This window comes from Solanum lycopersicum, chromosome 5 (genome assembly GCF_036512215.1).
Source record: "Solanum lycopersicum chromosome 5, SLM_r2.1".
In the NCBI taxonomy this organism is placed as follows: domain Eukaryota; kingdom Viridiplantae; phylum Streptophyta; class Magnoliopsida; order Solanales; family Solanaceae; genus Solanum; species Solanum lycopersicum.
In genome coordinates, this window is record NC_090804.1 from 15,910,046 (window position 1) to 15,926,074 (window position 16,029).

Below are 16,029 nucleotides of genomic sequence, written 5' to 3' on the forward strand. Positions count from 1 at the left end.
CTGTCAATATAAGACAGAATGAGACCCTGACGACGAACCGTCGTGCCCACGATGGACCGTCGTGGGGTCTATCACACCAAGCCCCAGTTTTTTATTTTTCCCCAATTTTTATGGGTACTTATGACGGACCTTCATACCCACGACGGTCCATTTTGAAGAACCATCACGGTTGTCAGAGACTCTTATTTTGAGGGTCTCAAAATTATTTCTTAGTGTTCCTCGACGAACCTCTACGACGGTATGTCATGCCTACAACAGTCCATGTTGCACAACCGTCACGATTGTCAGAGACTTTTTTCTTAGAGTCTCAATATTTTTATCAAGTGCCCCTTGACGGACCTCTGCAACGGACCGTCATGCCTACGATAGTCCGTCTTGCACAACCGTCATAGTTGTCAAAGACACTCTTTTTGAGAATCCTAAGATTTTTATCAAGTGTCCCCCGACTGACCTTTATGACGAAATGTCATGCCTACGACGGTCTATCCTGCACAACTGTCATGGTTTTCATAGACGTTCTTCCGGAAAGTCTCAAAAAAATTTCCTTAGTGTTTCATGACGGACCCCTATGACGGTCAATTACGTTTACAATGGACCATCAATGGGTCCAACATGAAGTACTGCAACTGTAGCACTGCCAGTTCAGTTTTGGTTTTTGTGGTTGTTTTCTTCTATGTGTGTCTTGTTTGGTTCTAATGGTCCCAATTGTTGTTATATGTAGGTAATAACACTCATGGCACAAAATCAAGGTCGAGTATACTCACGTGGGCATTCCAAGTTTGGTCATTGGCTCTAACATCGAGCGTGATCTCGAATACGTTCCCCCAGGCACTATCACTCCTGCACGGGCTGCACGCACCACCAGAGCCACTTCCACGAAGGTGGCGCCCGACGTAGTCACTGCCTCCTAGTATCAAGAGGAGCACATACTTACCGGCACACCTGCTTGGTGTGCTACACACTCCAGGGATACTTCTGGCTCTGAAGAAGTATCGGGTTCAGAAGAAGTCTCCGGTCTGAGGAGGCTTCTGCTCTATCCATTTCATCATAGTCTGTACCGCTAGATCACATAGAGTCCGCGACAAGCGGGTAGACATCTCTTTGCCATCCATCCGTCGGTATCTATACGGTGACAATCTTGATGCCACCAGGACTCCTCTCACCACTGAGTTCAACTATCGGTGGGAACTGGTCAAAGATGGACAGTTCCTGCGTGAGCCAGAGTTGAGATAGACCACCAAGAGGTGGATTGCCCGGTACTTATCTGTTGATGGAGAGGCTGCTTATTGGGTACTTGAGCCGAAGGGAGACATCGAGAAGGCTAACCTGACCTTCACAACCATGTTTTTGTGGTTGACACTCCGCCACTGCCTTTCCCCCATTGCTGTAGACAATATTGTCACTTGGGATTGTGCAGTTCTAATAGTGGAGATGATAGTAGGGTTCGAGGTGGACTTCGCTTGGCATCTTAAGGCGGTCATCCACTAGAGGGAGTTCAAGGTCACTACAACTTACCCATTTCTGTGCATGGTGTTTTCTTTGTGCAGGTCCGCAGGTGTGCCTATTTCGCACATCAATCATATCAAGACCCCGTCGGGCATTGTTAATATAGGCCTTATCAGGGATGAGGCCAATAAGTTGGCTCCACAAAGAGCGCCTCACCCGGAGGTACCTCCACTTGGTGAGAACTTGGCGGACACTGCAGAGAAAGCCCAAGTGATGACCAAGGCTACATCTGAGCTTATATACACCACCCCGGTCGAGTCTATCCCAAGTGGTAGCATCGCTCCAAGCTCATCTCCCTCGACTCCCTCCGCCACTCTAGTCCCACTTTCTAGGGTCTAGAAACTTGAGGTCAAATTGTCCACTATTCTTCATTACATCCAGCCTTGAATGCAGAGGTCTACTGCTAAAACAGAGGAGCGCATGGAGCGGAAGATGGCCCAGCACACAGAGTGTCATGACCCAAATCCGGGCCGCGACTGGCACCCACACTTACCCTCCTATGTGAGCGAACCAACCAATCTAAACCTTAACTTTTCAATGTAATATCAACATAAAGTAATGCGGAAGACTTAAACTCATTAATAAAATCAATAACTATTATTATCCCCAAAATCTGGAAGTCATCACCACAAGAACATCTATGATCAAAGTACTAACTAAGAGTTTCTAAGAAGCTAAAAATACATAAAAGTTAGTCCATGCCGGAACTTCAAGGCATCAAGATATGAAGAAGAAGATCCAGTCCAAGCTAGAAGCATTAGCTCACCCTGAATTTCCGATGTAGTAAGACTGGCTTGAATTACTGTTGAGTTAAAGACGATGGCACGTTTGCTGCACTCCACAAATAAACAAGAAGAAAACATAAAAGTAGGGGTCAGTACAAAACACGGGTACTGAGTAGATATCATCGGCCAACTCAAAATAGAAAAACAATATATACCAAGTAATATCATGAAATCAACTATGATACTCAACATGTAGCAACAACAAGCACTATATCATTAACAATTACCGTCAAATTCACACATGAGGACTCAAACCTCAATACCATACTCATCTGGGAATCATGTTCATTAGATTGAGTATATTAACATCTTTCAAGATTCATTATCTTTATTTCTCTTGTGTCGGTACGTGACACTCCGCTCCCTCATATTCATTATTCCTCTTGTGTCGGTACGTGACACTCCGATCCCCTAAATCTATGTGTCAGTTCGTGACACCCGATCCCCTAAATCTACGTGTCGGTTCGTGACACCCGATCCCCTAATACTACGTGTCGGTTCGTGACACCCGATCCCCTAATACTACGTGTCGGTTCGTGACACCCGATCCCCTAATACTACGTGTCGGTTCGTGACACCCGATCCCCTAATACTACGTGTCGGTTCGTGACACCCGATCCCCTAATTCTACGTGTCGGTTCGTGACACCCGATCCCCTAACACTACGTGTCGGTTCGTGACACCCGATCCCCTAATACTACGTGTCGGTTCGTGACACCCGATCCCCTAATACTACGTGTCGGTTCGTGACACCCGATCCCCTAATCTCCTTCCATCAATTCATCAAGCCTTCTTTCTTACCAAGGCATCATCAATCCCATTATTTTAGTTCATCACGCCTTCTTTTATACCAAGGCCTCATTATTAACAAAGAGATTAGGAATTTTTGCAAGATTTGGGATTCAATAACTTCATCATGCTTATATAATCACAATTATATAATTACATTCATGCAAGAATACAATTAAGCACATAGCAGGGTTTACAATATTATCAATACATATCATTCTCTAGTAAGAGTTTACTACGAATATCGTAAGAGAAACCATAACCTACCTCCACCGAAGAATTGCGATCAACAAGCTATCTTCTCAGAATCCTTGCTATCCTCTTCGTTTCTCTCTCTCTCTACTCGTTCTCTTTCTTTTTCTGTCTCTTTTTGTTCTTTCTTATTTTTCTTATTCCAACCCTCTTTCTTTTACCCTAATTAACATATAATTAAGAATAAAAGATGGCAATAATAACCCACTAATTAACTTAAGGTTAACTCTTTTAACCCCCAAGTAATTAGACTTATTAACATTAACCCACTAACTTTATAATTAAGGCAGGAATAGTCAAAAACGTCCCTTAAAACGTATAAAGAAATCCGACCCGGACTGGGATTGCGCAACCTGTGACGGGCCGTCGTGCCTGCGATGGTCCGTCCTGCAGGTCGTCGCAAAGTTCAGAGACCCAAATTTCCACCAAGGGTCTGTGACGGTCCGTCACGCTTGTGACGGTCCGTCCTGCCATTCCGTCACGAAGTTCAGAGAGTCGATTTTCAGTACTCAATTTTAGATTTTCTAAGTATTTTGAAACGAGACCCCTCGACGGTCCGTCGTGCCCATGACGGTCCGTCGTGGGTTCCGTCGCCTCAGCCTGTTTTTCCAGAAATAAAATCTGCTGCTCAAAACGACTAAACAGGTCGTTACAATAGATACCAATTTACCCATCGTTCGTCCCTGAACGATCACAAGAAGGAAAACAAGGGTGAAAAGGAGTACCTGAATCTGTAAACAGATGTGGGTATTTTTCTCGCATATCCGCCTCCTTCTCCCAAGTGGCTTCTTCAACGGGTCGATTCTTCCATTGAACTTTGATGGATGCAATCTCCCTTGATCTCAACTTGCGAATCTCTCTATCTAGAATGGCAACAGGCTCCTCCACATAAGACAAGTTCTCATCAAGCAAAACTGAATCCCAACGGATAATATAGTTTCCATCCCCATGGTATCTTTTCAACATCGACACATGGAATACCGGATGTACTCCGGACAGCCCTGGAGGCAAGGCTAACTCATAAGCCACCTCTCCTACTCGCCTAAGTACTTCAAATGGTCCAATGTACCTTGGACTTAGTTTACCCCTTTTACCAAACCGCATCACCCCTTTCATGGGCGAAACCTTCAGCAAGACTCGTTCTCCCTCCATGAACTCTAAGTGTCTAACCTTTCGATCTGCATATTCTTTTTGTCTACTTTGCGCCGCTAGAAGCTTTTCTTGAATAGACTTCACTTTCTCTATCGAATCCCTCAAAAGGTCAGTACCCCAAGGCCTAACCTCAAATGCATCAAACCAACCAATGGGAGACCTACATCTCCTACTATACAATGCTTCAAATGGAGCCATATCAATGCTTGAGTGATAGCTATTATTGTATGAAAACTCTGCTAAGGGTAAGAAGCTATCCCAATGGCCTCCAAACTCTATCACACATGCGCGAAGCATATCCTCCAACACTTGAATCGTTCGCTCAGACTGACCATCGGTCTGAGGATGGAACGCGGTACTAAGGTCCAACCTAGTACCCAATTTTGCGTGCAATGTCTTCCAAAACTTAGAAGTAAACTGCGTACCTCTATCTGATATGATGGATAGTGGAACCCCATGCAACCGAACAATTTCTGAGATGTAAAGTTTGGCTAACTTCTCTGCATTGTAAGTCACCTTGACCGGAATGAAGTGAGCAGACTTAGTTAACCTATCAACAATTACCCAAATAGAATCAAACTTTCCCAATGTCTTGGGAAGACCGACCACGAAGTCCATTGCGATTCTCTCCCATTTCCATTCCGGAATGGGCATTCTCTGAAGTGTTCCTCCGGGCCTTTGGTGTTCATACTTTACTTGTTGACAGTTTGGACATTTGGCAATAAAATCAACAATATCACGCTTCATTCTATCCCACCAAAAGTGTTGCTTTAGGTCACGGTACATCTTGGTTGCACCCGGATGTATCGAATACTTTGAACTATGAGCCTCTGTCAGAATAGTGTTAATCAAATCATCAACTCGGGGTACACATACCCTTCCCTTGATTCTGAAAACACCTTCCTCATCGATTTGTGCTTCCTTAGCCTCTCCTTTCAACACTTTATCTCGGATCCGGATCAATTTTTCATCATTAAACTGTTTTCCCTTAATCTTGTCAAGAAAAGAAGATCTTGACTCCACACTAGCCAACAATCCTCCCTTCTCATTTACCTCTAACCTCATCAAGTCGTTAGCCAGAGTCTGAACCTCTCTAGCCAATGGTCGTCTAGAAACTTGTAAGTGAGCTAGACTTCCCATGCTTCCCGCTTTTCTACTTAAAGCATCTGCCACAACATTCGCTTTCCCGGATGATACAAGATAGTGATATCGTAGTCCTTTAGTAATTCCATCCATCTCCTCTGTCTTAAGTTCAAATCTTTCTGAGTAAAGACATACTGAAGGCTACGATGATCCGTGTAGACCTCACACTTAACCCCATATAAATAGTGTCTCCATTGCTTTAATGCAAACACTACCGCGGCCAATTCCAAATCGTGGGTCGGATAGTTACGTTCATGCACCTTTAATTGCCTTGAAGCATAAGCAATCACACTCTTCTCTTGCATTAGTACTGCACCCAAACCAGAATAGGATGCATCACAATAAACAATGAAGTTCTTACCCTCTACTGGCAAGGTAAGGATAGGTGCGGTAGTCAACAAGGTCTTGAGCTTCTGAAAGCTTTCCTCACATTCGTCCGACCATACAAATGGAACATTCTGCTTAGTCAAGTTCGTCAATTGGGAAGCAATAGAAGAGAATCCCTTGACAAATCGACGGTAGTAGCTAGCTAACCCAACAAAGCTCCTTATTTCTGACACATTAGTAGGTCTTACCCAATTCTTCACTATCTCAATCTTAGAAGGATCCACCATCACTCCCTCCTTAGAAACCACGTGCCCCAAGAAGGACACTGCATCTAGCCAAAACTCACACTTAGAGAACTTGGCATAAAGCTTTTTCTCCCTCAACATTTCCAATACCATTCTCAAATGCTCTTCATGTTCCTTCTTGCTCTTTGAGTATACCAATATATCATCAATAAATACGATCACGAAGAGGTCCAAATATGCTTAAAAATCCCGTTCATCAAGCTCATGAACGCAGCAGGGGGCATTCGTAAGACCAAAAGACATTACTACAAATTCGTAATGCCCATACCTCATTCGAAAAGCAGTCTTTGGCACATCCGTTGCCCGTATTTTCAATTGATGATAACCGGATCTCAAGTCAATCTTAGAGAAGACACAAGCACCTTGTAACTGATTGAACAAGTCATCAATGCGAGGAAGAGGATACTTGTTCTTTATGGTTACCTTGTTCAACTGTCGGTAGTCTATGCACATCCGAAAACTCCCATCCTTCTTCTTTACAAATAAAACCGGAGCACCCCAAGGAGATGCACTTGGTCTAATGAAGCCTTTCCTCAACAACTCTTGAAGTTGTGCTTTTAACTCTCTTAACTCCGCGGGAGCCATTCTATAAGGGGGTATAGAAATGGGGCGAGTACCCGGTTCAAGATCAATGCAGAAGTCAATATTTCTATCCGGTGGCATGCCAGGAAGGTCTGCAGGAAACACATCTAGAAACTCACGGACCACCGAAACCGACTCAATCGAAGGTACTTGGGTAGTGTCATCCTTGAGATGTGCCAAGAAAGCTAAACACCCTTTACTAACCATTTTCTTAGCACGAAGAAAGGGGATAATACGCACCGGATTGGAAGTGTAGTCACCCTCCCACACTAACGGATCTGTCCCAGGCTTGGCTAACGTCACTGTTTTAGCATTACAATCCAAGATAGCAAATTGCGGAGAAAGCCAAGTCATACCCAGAATTACATCAAAATCAACCATTTCTAAGATAACCAAGTCTACATAAGTATTGCTCCCCACAAAAGTTACAAGACAAGACCTATACACCTTTTCAACTATCACAGACTCACCAACCGGAGTAGAAACACGAATAGGTATGTCAAGTAATTCACAATGTAAATTTAGACCATTAGCAAATGAGGAAGATACATAAGAAAATGTGGATCCAGGATCAAACAATACAGAAGCCATGCAATCACAAACCAGAAGATTACCTGTGATGACAGCATCAGATGCCTCCGCTTCAGACCGCCCAGGGAAAGCGTAACAATGGGCCCTATCGTTTGTCTGTCCATTGCCCCTACCATGTTTTGATGTAGTGGTTCCAGTTTGCCCATCACCTCGGCCATTTTGGTGATCACCATTACCTCGACCACCACGTCCTCCAGAATAACGGCCTCTACCATGACCACCTCTACCTCTAGCCATTGGGGGTCTATAACTCTGTTTTGGACAATTCCTCCTAATATGTCCAGTCTCCCCACATCCATAACACTCTCTGGAGTCAAGCATAGGTCTCTCAGAGAAGTGTTGACCAGTCTGAGGTGGACCCCCAACTATAGTCTGTAGTGAAGACTGAATGGGTCGAACTGAGTAACCTCCGGAACCTTGTCCTCTAGAGTAAGAATCATTAAACTCACCTCCTTTTCGAAACCTTTTTGATGTCGATGTCGTGGTGAAGTCATCTGGCTTCACTCCTTCCACCTCTATCACGAAGTCTACCACTTCTTGGAAGGATTTTGCCGTAGCCGCTACCTGTAAGGCTGAAATCCGCAACTCTGACCTCAACCCCTTCACAAAAAGACGAATCCGCTCTTGTGGACTGAAACAAAGTTGAGTGGCATATCGGGATAATGCACGAAACTTAGCCTCATATGCATTGACCGACATCCTACCTTGCTCTAGGCTCAAGAACTCATCCCTTTTCCTATCCCTCAAAGTTCGGGGGATATACTTCTCCATAAACAAGCTAGAGAATGAGGCCCAAGTCATAGGTGGTGCCTCTGTTGGTTGACACTCAATATGTGACCGCCACCACATTTTGGCGTTCCCTTGAAACTGATAAGTCACAAACTCCACACCAAACCGTTCTACTATACCCATCTTGTGTAGTAGCTCGTGACAGTCAACCAGAAAATCATAAGCATCCTCCGATTTAGCACCTTTGAAGACCGGAGGTTTCAGTTTTAAGAACTTACTGAAAAGTTCATGTTGATCAGTTGTCATTATAGGCCCAGTAGTCAGACGTGGAAATGTGCCTATGTCCAATGAGGCTTCCATACGAGGAGCCATAGTGGCTGCATGTTGTACTTCTGAAACCAGAGGTGTTGGCGCAGAAAACACTGGAGGTGCCTGACCTTGATCAGACCACCCACTGAGATAGGCGAGAACCTGATTGATCATCTCTGGGGTAGGCTGGGGTGGCAATCCCTCATTCTTCACTTGTTCATTTTCCCCATCCTCCCCTTCTCTTATTACCTCCTCAGTCGGTGGAGGAGTCACTGCCCTAGTATCAGATGGGCTTGGTGTTTGTCCTCTTCCTCTAGAGGACGTCCTCCCACGACCTCTACCACGGCCTCTTGCCGTTGCTCTTTCTCGAGCCACAGCCCCAGTGGCTGGCTCAGTTATATCCTGCCTTGCTTGTGTTTGTGTTGGTGCTGGCGTAGTCGTTGCTCTAGTTCTAACCATCTGCGAAATAGAGTGAAGATGGTCAGATACCAATTTGTATCACCTAGATACCAATTGGACCCAAGTAGTAGCACGAAAGTAAGAATGAAAGAGTGAAATTTTCCTAAAGTCTTATAGCCTCTCAAGGAAAAGTAAAGGCGTCCCCCTACCGTTCCTTAAGACTCTACTAGACCTGTTCTTGTGTGATGAGACCAACGAACCTAATGCTCTGATACCAAGTTTGTCACGACCCAAATCCGGGCCGCGACTGGCACCCACACTTACCCTCCTATGTGAGCGAACCAACCAATCTAAACCTTAACTTTTCAATGTAATATCAACATAAAGTAATGCGGAAGACTTAAACTCATTAATAAAATCAATAACTATTATTATCCCCCAAAATCTGGAAGTCATCACCACAAGAACATCTATGATCAAAGTACTAACTAAGAGTTTCTAAGAAGCTAAAAATACATAAAAGTTAGTCCATGCCGGAACTTCAAGGCATCAAGATATGAAGAAGAAGATCCAGTCCAAGCTAGAAGCATTAGCTCACCCTGAATTTCCGATGTAGTAAGACTGGCTTGAATTACTGTTGAGTTAAAGACGAGGGCACGTTTGCTGCACTCCACAAATAAACAAGAAGAAAACATAAAAGTAGGGGTCAGTACAAAACACGGGTACTGAGTAGATATCATCGGCCAACTCAAAATAGAAAACAATATATACCAAGTAATATCATAAAATCAACTATGATACTCAACATGTAGCAACAACAAGCACTATATCATTAACAATTACCGTCAAGTTCACACATGAGGACTCAAACCTCAATACCATACTCATTTGGGAATCATGTTCATTAGATTGAGTATATTAACATCTTTCAAGATTCATTATCTTTATTTCTCTTGTGTCGGTACGTGACACTCCGCTCCCTCATATTCATTATTCCTCTTGTGTCGGTACGTGACACTCCGATCCCCTAAATCTATGTGTCAGTTCGTGACACCCGATCCCTTAAATTTATGTGTCGGTTCGTGACACCCGATCCCCTAAATCTACGTGTCGGTTCATGACACCCGATCTCCTAATACTACGTGTCGGTTCGTGACACCCGATCCCCTAATACTACGTGTCGGTTCGTGACACCCGATCCCCTAATACTACGTGTCGGTTCATGACACCCGATCCCCTAATATTACGTGTCGGTTCGTGACACCCGATCCCCTAATACTACGTGTCGGTTCGTGACACCCGATCCCCTAATTCTACGTGTCGGTTCGTGACACCCGATCCCCTAATCTCCTTCCATCAATTCATCAAGCCTTCTTTCTTACCAAGGCATCATCAATCCCATTATTTTAGTTCATCACGCCTTCTTTTATACCAAGGCCTCATTATTAACAAAGAGATTAGGATTTTGCAAGATTTGGGATTCAATAACTTCATCATGCTTATATAATAACAATTATATAATTACATTCATGCAAGCATACAATTAAGCACATAGCAGGGTTTACAATATTATCAATACATATCATTCTCTATTAAGAGTTTACTACGAATATCGTAAGAGAAACCATAACCTACCTCCACCGAAGAATTGCGATCAACAAGCTATCTTCTCAGAATCCTTGCTATCCTCTTCGTTTCTCTCTCTCTCTACTCGTTCTCTTTCTTTTTCTGTCTCTCTTTGTTCTTTCTTATTTTTCTTATTCCAACCCTCTTTCTTTTACCCTAATTAACATATAATTAAGAATAAAAGATGGCAATAATAACCCACTAATTAACTTAAGGTTAACTCTTTTAACCCCCAAGTAATTAGACTTATTAACATTAACCCACTAACTTTATAATTAAGGCAGGAATAGTCAAAAACGTCCCTTAAAACGTATAAAGAAATCTAACCCGGACTGGGATTGCGCAACCTGTGACGGGCCGTCGTGCCTGCGACGGTCCGTCCTGCAGGTCGTCGCAAAGTTCAGAGACCCAAATTTCCACCAAGGGTCTGTGACTGTGACGGTCCGTCACGCTTGTGACGGTCCGTCCTGCCATTCCGTCACGAAGTTCAGAGAGTCGATTTTCAGTACTCAATTTTTTATTTTCTAAGTATTTTGAAACGAGACCCCTCGACGGTCCGTCGTGCCCATGACGGTCCGTCGTGGGTTCCGTCGCCTAAGCCTGTTTTTCCAGAAATAAAATCTGCTGCTCAAAATGACTAAACAGGTCGTTACACAGAGAGGAAGATCATGAAGGTTCAGCCGCCCCTGGACGCTTTTGAGTTGCGCGTGCAAGCCTAGCCAGCCCCTCTGGTGGATGTGTCGACCATTTAGGCTGTTGTAGAGAGTCTGAGAGAAGGCTTAGACACGATTCTAGAGGCTAGGGTGCCCGCGTTTGAGGCCCTTTCTGCAGAGCCCGCCGAGGATACTATTTGGCAGCCTTATTCTCCATTACTGCAGTGCCACCACTTCCACCACGAGAGCATGCCAAGAGGCGTAGAGGTCAGAATGAGGATGAGACTAGGGCACTGAAAAGGGAGCATTGGGAGTTGGAGGCTGTGAGGAGAGCCTCGATTGCTGATGGGGAGGCCCGTTAGTTGAGGGCTATAGAGTTGGCTGTTGGGGCGTCTAGCTCCAGATTTGTTGAGGCAGAGAAGAGCACTACTGATGGTGATGTGATTGTTTAGAGAGGCACTACAGAGGGTGTTGTTGATGATGAGGACTCTACTGAGGGTGTCCAAACTACAGAGGGGTGGGTTTCGGGACACCGGATCCACCAGCTTGTTGATCGACGGAGCTTTACACCTCAGGTTTGCTTCACCTACCACTCTATTATTTCTGTTTCTTTTAATTATTGAGGATAATTGCATATATTTTTGTTGGGGGTGGGGCAATTGGAAAGTGAGTGCTAGGGAAAAGTTTGAGTATCCCAACTAACGATCCTCTTTTGGGGTTTTCTTGCCTGTGTTCTTTTTCCCCAAGAGACTGATTATTTTTTATTGTTTAACTGGCATGTCTATATCTTGTGTACATAGTATAAATCTGAAGCATGATGTCTAAAATAGATTTGATATCCTGATGTAATAAAAATGATGCATGACTAGGTGTAGTAACTGTTAAATGTGTGGCTCTAACCATGACATAGAGATACACCACTGCATGACCCTAAGTTTAAGACTCAAACTAGGTGTCTGATAATTTGTTAGAGTAATGATATTTCAACTGAGTGTGAGGAAAATTTGAATAGTCCACTATTTGTACTGACCTAAAACTTGCTTGTTTAGTCTTGCTAAAAGTATGTTGTAATAGACAATTAGGAAAGGATCATAGGCCCTTGTTCAATATAGCCAATCTTTAGCCTAAATAACCTAAAAACCATGACATTAATCCATTTTTTATCAAATGATTTGATCTTAAAATAGACCTTTCTTTTTCACCCCAACTAATCTTTTCTTAGAATAATGTGATTGCCCTGGTCCCTCCTTGGAAATGTTCACCTCAGCTTATGTCAAAAGCATAATTTGAGGGTGGCTAATGCAGAAAACAACCTTGTCGTGGCCCTGACCCAACTTTGGGTATTTTGTACTTTGACTCATGGCAAAGCCATGAGTTTAGGGTGGCTATTATGAGGAATGCTCCAGACAGTGGGGTTGAAAGAACAAAGATATAGAAAGAACAAAAGAGAGTGACTCAATAAAATTTGAAAGAAAAGTGAAAAAAAATTAAAAAATGTGAAAATACAAGCAAGAAAAGAGTCACTTACACAAAAGAAGAAAGAAGGGAAAATAGCAAAGTGAAACAATATAAGAAAATTAAGAAATAGGGCGGAATAAAATAATAAAAAGGTAGGACGCTTAACCGATATGTTAAGGAGGGCAACAAGTCACTAAAATATACCTAAATATACACTACCTGACCCTGAGCCTATGTTACACACTAAGAAAGTCCTATGTGAAAAATGAGGATGTTATTTTGAAGTGAGGAAACTAGTTGCAATATCGGAAAAATTAGCACCTAGGTGAGAGATCGAAGAGGATAGGTATCAGTTTGTAGTGAGGCTGTGTCATGGTCTGATCCACATAATTCAAGTCTAATAATGATAGCATGCATGAACATAATTATAATAATCACGATTGGTAGTAAAATGATTGCGAAAGCTAAAAGACATATACTCTTGTACAAAGATTTTGTAGTGAGTCATAGTGCGTCGCTTGAGGACAAACAACGAATTTAAGTTGTGGGTGTTGATGTACCGTGGTTTCACGGTAATTTCAATTTCTTTTCCTTAAGTTTACTGTGTGTCTAAAGCCTTTTTGTATTGATTTTTGATGTAGTTTTCTATTTATTTTTAGGAAATCTGTCCAAAGGAGAACGCGGAGATTTTGAGCAGAAATTGCAAAAATTACCACCTACGGACTCCACTATGGTCTGTCGTGACTGTGACAATCCGTAGGGGTCAACCGTCATGAAAATATAATGGATGCTGAAGTAAGTTGGGGAGTTATGACCAAGTGTGGGACTACATAAGCTCACGAAGGACCATCATAGCCACGACGGTCCGTCCTACACATTCGTCAAGGCTAACACAGAGTAGTCCTAGTACCCAACTTCAAAAGATTCTAAATGTCATGGAACAGAGCCCCTCGACGTACCGTCACACCTGTCCGTCGAGGGTAATAGAGATTTGATGAAGAAAGCAGCAGAGATTTGTGATAAGTATGGAACGACGGAAGCCATGACGGTCCGTCACGAAGGTCGTCGACTCGGATGCGTTTTTGGCAAATTTTTCTTTAAATAGATTTTCCTCTTTTATTAGGTTTTGTTTTATTATAAATAGTTCAAAAAAACACATTTTTGGGTTAGACCTTTGGATATTTTTCAATTTTATTATTTAATTATTGAACTCTTGATTTTGGGGATTTCACATTACTTTTTCAGAATCAATTATTGGTGTTTTGGTGATTTATTCAAATAAATTTCTGGATTTTGTCATTCTCATCAAAGTAAGTGCATGAATTCTTATGTTATCAATATGAATTGTGTGATTATTAGCATGGGTAACTAAACTCCATAACTAGGGTTGTGGGAACCATGGGTAAATAACAAGGTAAAACCTAGAAAAAATAACAATTCTAGAATAGTGTCTTGATATATTGATAATTCTTTCGTTTAGAAATCTTTTTAATAGTGGCTAACATTAGAACTCACCTTATTGATACTTTCCGGATCAAGGAGGTAGAAAATAGGAAAAGAATTATCAACATAGATTTAGTGTATACTATATAATAGGCTAGTGTCGGTTGGTACAATGTAACAACTTAGTCAAATATCGAATATGATGCTTAATATGAGGTAAAGATAAGGCTTAGTAAACCAACACATGTAGTCGTACCAAGGTGCGGAGTGAAATTCTCTAGATGTCGGATCAAGGATTTAGAGATACCTAACTTATATAGTGGAACACTTACGCCCTAGTTACTCTCATAACTTGATTAAAACCCCAATACTTGAACCTGTCACTTGTTTACTCTAATTTAGCTTATTGCTTTCATTAATCAAAACCCCATTTTTGTTATTTGTTATTGGAAAATAATTGACTAAATAGAAATAATAATAATAAAAATAGAATAAAGTTATGTCTGAACAATTTTTCTCGTGGGAACGATCCCAACCTTACTAGTTGGGTTCTTTACTTGATATGACCGTTTTTACATTGTTTCAAGAATTAAATTTAAGTGTATCAGCGGACACTAGATCTTCTGATACGACGCTGCAGCTATCCGGAAGTGGAGCATTCATCCGGACTTGATAGGACCTCATGCTTTCGAGGAAGCTTGCCCATTATATTCTAGCTTAGATATAGGTTTGAGTTAGTGGAGTATGTTCCACTAGCGTTTCTTTCTCATTTTTTTAAGACATTGTATTGGTGCCATTTTGGCAAGCATACACTTAATGCAATATGCAACTATTTCTTTCATTTGATGATCTTAATATTAGATGGTTGATTGTGAACGTTTATGAGTTTAAGTAGAACGTCTTCTATGAATGTTAAGTAACATAAAGTTCAAATTTTCCGCTAAAATTAACCTAGATGAAGTGGTGATGATGTATGTAGGCTTGTTTGCATCCTCTAAGAGGTCAACGACGCAGGTCTTGTCTGGGGTTTAAACTCCGTTCGTGACAAAGTTGGTATTAGAGCATTATGTTAAATTCCGAGGGTAATAAGTTCACATCAACCACATTGAGTAGTTTCTTATTCATGGTAGTGAAGTGCACCACTATCCTAAATTAAAGACTACATGATGCATAGGAAGAAATTCTCTTCTTCTGATCTTATTGTGCATTCTCTAATTTTTGATTTCTTGGTGTTAACAGTGTATCTAACATCAACTCTTCAGATTCAGAAAGATGAGTATGAGGAGAAACGCAGCGGAGAGATTAGAAGAGTAGTTGCTCGAGTAAATCAAGTTCCTCTCCAGGCTCTAGCTGCTGGAATAGAGATGCCTAATAAACCAACTGGGTTGACAGATGGAAAAGTGAGGACAGCCTTTGTACAGATGGCCCAAACCATCACTTTACAAGCTTAGGCTATGACAGCCCAGGTGGAGCAACAAGGTGTTCCAAGGGAGAACCCACCTGCCAGCACCATGGCTAACAGGTAAAGGGACTTCACGAAGATGAATTCTCCCGTTTTCACTGGATCTAAGATTGATGAGGATCTTGAGGAGGAGTGTGGGGCAGCTATGCTGCATGACAGCGTGGACCTTTCTAGGCTTATGGTACATGTCCAACAGGTGGAAAAAAGCAGGAAGAGGAAGCACACTAGGGCAGGGAACAAGTCAAAGCAAGCTGAGGAAAATTTATAAGGAAGAGTATAAATGAAATCAGAGATAAGCCTAGGTTTATAAAGGGGCTCTCCCACCAAGGGGAGTCAAGTTAATTCATGGGTCTCTATGATATGGATTCCGAGCCCAAATTTAAGAGAAATAGTGAAGTAGATACACCTCAGGATGCCCACCAACCTCCTAATATGCAAATCAAATATTCGCCAAATAAAAGCATTGAATAGCTTAGGTATGGATTTTCTCCACAAGTGTTATGCTACAATATACTATC